This window comes from Heterodontus francisci, unplaced genomic scaffold (genome assembly GCF_036365525.1).
Source record: "Heterodontus francisci isolate sHetFra1 unplaced genomic scaffold, sHetFra1.hap1 HAP1_SCAFFOLD_83, whole genome shotgun sequence".
Lineage (NCBI taxonomy): Eukaryota > Metazoa > Chordata > Chondrichthyes > Heterodontiformes > Heterodontidae > Heterodontus > Heterodontus francisci.
This window is the reverse complement of record NW_027141917.1, coordinates 6,178,179-6,182,344: the sequence shown is the minus strand read 5'-3', so window position 1 is coordinate 6,182,344 and position 4,166 is coordinate 6,178,179.

The following is a 4,166-nucleotide window of genomic DNA, read 5'->3' as shown; positions in this document are numbered from 1 at the left end:
TTTCCTGGGTTACTGACTGCCCTGTTTCCAGGGTAACTGATCATCCTGTTACCGGGATAACTGACTGCCCTGTTTCCGGGATAACTGTCTGCCCTGTTTCCAGGTTAACTCACCGCCCTGTTTCCAGTGTAACTGACTGCCCTGTTTCCAGGAAAACTGACTGCCCTGTTTCCAGCGTAACTGATCACCCTGTTTCCGGGATAACTGACTGCCCTGTTTCCAGGGTAACTGATCACCCTTTTTCCGGGATAACTGACTGCCCCGTTTCCAGGGTAACTGATCACCCTGTTTCCAGGGTAGCGGATCACCCTGTTTCCAGGGTAGCTGATCACCCTGTTTCCGGGATAACTGACCGCCCTGTTTCCGTGGTAACTGACTGCCCAGTTTCCAGGGTAACTGATCTCCCTGTTTCTGAGGTAACTGACTAAACTGTTTCCAGGGTAACTGACGGCCCTGTTTCTGGGGTAACTGACCGCGCTGTTTCCAGGATAACTGACTGCCCTGTTTCCAGGTTAACTGATCACCCTGTTTCCGGGATAACTGACCGCCCTGTTTCCGGGGTAACTGACCGCCCTGTTTCCGGGATAACTGGCTGCCCTGTTTCCAGGGTAACTGACCGCCCTGTTTCCGGGGTAACTGACTGCACTGTTTCCAGGATAACTGACTACCCTGTTTCCAGGGTAACTGATCTCCCTGTTTCCGGGCTAACTGATCAACCTGTATCCGACGTAACTGACTGCCCTGTTTCCAGGGTAACTGATCACCCTTTTTCCGGTATAACTGACTGCCCTGTTTCGGGGATAACTGACTGCCCTGTTTCCAGGGTAACTGATCACCCTGTTTCCGGGGTAACTGACTAACCTGTTTCCAGCGTGACTGACTGCCCTGTTTCCAGGGTAACTGACTGCCCAGTTGCCGGGGTAGCTGACTGCTCTGTTTCCAGGGTAACTGAATGCCCTGTTTCCGGGGTAACTCACTGCCCTCTTTACAGGGTAACTGACTGCCCAGTTTTCAGGGTAACTGATCACCCTGTTTCCGGGATAACTGACTGCCCTGTTTCCAGGGTAACTGACTGCCGTGTTTCCAGGGTAACTGACTGCCCTGTTCCCGGGGTAACTGACTGCCCAGTTTCCAGGGTAACTGATCACCCTGTTTCCGGGATAACTGACTGCCCTGTTTCCGGGATAACTGACTGCCCTGTTTCCATGGTAACTGACTGCCCTGTTTCCTGGGTTACTGACTGCCCTGTTTCCAGGGTAACTGATCATCCTGTTTCCGGGATAACTGACTGCCCTGTTTCCGGGATAACTGACTGCCCTGTTTCCAGGTTAACTCACCGCCCTGTTTCCAGTGTAACTGACTGCCCTGTTTCCAGGATAACTGACTGCCCTGTTTCCAGGGTAACTGATCACCCTTTTTCCGGGATAACTGTCTGCCCTGTTTCAGAGGTAACTGACCGCCCTGTTTAAAGGGTACCTGATCACCCTGTTTCCAGGGTAGCTGATCACCCTGTTTCCAGGGTAGCTTATCACCCTGTTTCCGGGATAACTGACCGCCCTGTTTCCGTGGTAACTGACTGCCCAGTTTCCAGGGTAACTGATCTCCCTGTTTCTGAGGTAACTGACTAAACTGTTTCCAGGGTAACTGACGGCCCTGTTTCTGGGGTAACTGACCGCGCTGTTTCCAGGATAACTGACTGCCCTGTTTCCAGGTTAACTGATCACCCTGTTTCCGGGATAACTGACCGCCCTGTTTCCGGGGTAACTGACCGCCCTGTTTCCGGGATAACTAGCTGCCCTGTTTCCAGGGTAACTGACCGCCCTGTTTCCGGGGCAACTGACTGCACTGTTTCCAGGATAACTGACTGCCCTGTTTCCAGGGTAACTGATCTCCCTGTTTCCGGGCTAACTGATCAGCCTGTATCCGACGTAACTGACTGCCCTGTTTCCAGGGTAACTGACTGCCCTGTTTCCAGGATAACTGACTGCCCTGTTTCCAGGGTAACTGATCACCCTTTTTCCGGGATAACTGACTGCCCTGTTTCCAGGGTAACTGATCACCCTGTTTCCGGGATAACTGACTGCCCTGTTTCCGGGGTAACTGACCGCCCTGTTTCCAGGGTAACTGATCACCCTGTTTCCAGGGTAACTGACTGCCATGTTTCCAGGGGAAACTGACTGCCCTGTTTCCAGGGTAACTGATCACCTTGTTTCCGGGATAGCTGACTGCCCTGTTTCCGGGATAACTGACTGCCCTGTTTCCAGGCTAACTGACTGCCCTGTTTCCAGGATAACTGATCACCCTTTTTCCGGGGTAACTGACTAATCTGTTTCCATGGTTACTGACCGCCCTGTTTCCGGGGTAACTGACTCCCCTTTTTCCGGGTTAACTGATCGCCCTTTTTCCAGGATAACTGATCACCCTGTTTCCGGGGTAACTGACTGCCCTGTTTCCAGGGTAACTGACTGCCCTATTTCCAGGATAACTGATCACCCTGCTTCCGGGGTAACTGATTAATCTGTTTCCAGGGTTACTGACCGCCCTCTTTCCAGGGTAACAGACTGCCCAGTTTCCAGGGTAACTGATCACCCTGTTTCCGGGATAACTGACTGCCCTGTTTCCGGGATACCTGACTGCCCTGTTTCCTGGGTAACTGACTGCCCTGTTTCCAGGGGAACTGACTGCCCTGTTTGCGGGGTAACTGATCACCCTGTTTCCGGGGTAACTGACTGACCTGTTTCCAGGTTGACTGACTGCCCTGTTTCCAGGGTAACTGACTGCACAGTTTCTGGGGTAACTGACTGCCCTGTTTCCAGGGTAACTGACTGCCCTGTTTCCGGGGTAACTGACTGCCCAGTTTCCAGGGTAACTGATCACCCTTTTTCCGGGATAACTGACTGCCCTGTTACGGGGATAACTGACTGCCCTGTTTCCAGGGTAACTGATCACCCTGTTTCCGGGGTAACTGACTATCCTGTTTCCAGGGTGACTGACTGCCCTGTTTCCAGGGTAACTGACTGCCCAGTTGCCGGGGTAACTGACTGCTCTCTTTCCAGGGTAACTGACTGCCCAGTTTTCAGGGTAACTGATCACCCTGTTTCCGGGATAACTGACTGCCCTGTTTCCAGGGTAACTGACTGCCGTGTTTCCAGGGTAACTGACTGCCCTGTTTCCGGGGTAACTGACTGCCCAGTTTCCAGGGTAACTGATCACCCTGTTTCCGGGATAACTGACTGCCCTGTTTCCGGGATAACTGACTGCCCTGTTTCCATGGTAACTGACTGCCCTGTTTCCTGGGTTACTGACTGCCCTGTTTCCAGGGTAACTGATCATCCTGTTACCGGGATAACTGACTGCCCTGTTTCCGGGATAACTGTCTGCCCTGTTTCCAGGTTAACTCACCGCCCTGTTTCCAGTGTAACTGACTGCCCTGTTTCCAGGAAAACTGACTGCCCTGTTTCCAGCGTAACTGATCACCCTGTTTCCGGGATAACTGACTGCCCTGTTTCCAGGGTAACTGATCACCCTTTTTCCGGGATAACTGACTGCCCCGTTTCCAGGGTAACTGATCACCCTGTTTCCAGGGTAGCGGATCACCCTGTTTCCAGGGTAGCTGATCACCCTGTTTCCGGGATAACTGACCGCCCTGTTTCCGTGGTAACTGACTGCCCAGTTTCCAGGGTAACTGATCTCCCTGTTTCTGAGGTAACTGACTAAACTGCTTCCAGGGTAACTGACGGCCCTGTTTCTGGGGTAACTGACCGCGCTGTTTCCAGGATAACTGACTGCCCTGTTTCCAGGTTAACTGATCACCCTGTTTCCGGGATAACTGACCGCCCTGTTTCCGGGGTAACTGACCGCCCTGTTTCCGGGATAACTGGCTGCCCTGTTTCCAGGGTAACTGACCGCCCTGTTTCCGGGGTAACTGACTGCACTGTTTCCAGGATAACTGACTACCCTGTTTCCAGGGTAACTGATCTCCCTGTTTCCGGGCTAACTGATCAGCCTGTATCCGACGTAACTGACTGCCCTGTTTCCAGGGTAACTGATCACCCTTTTTCCGGTATAACTGACTGCCCTGTTTCGGGGATAACTGACTGCCCTGTTTCCAGGGTAACTGATCACCCTGTTTCCGGGGTAACTGACTAACCTGTTTCCAGCGTGAC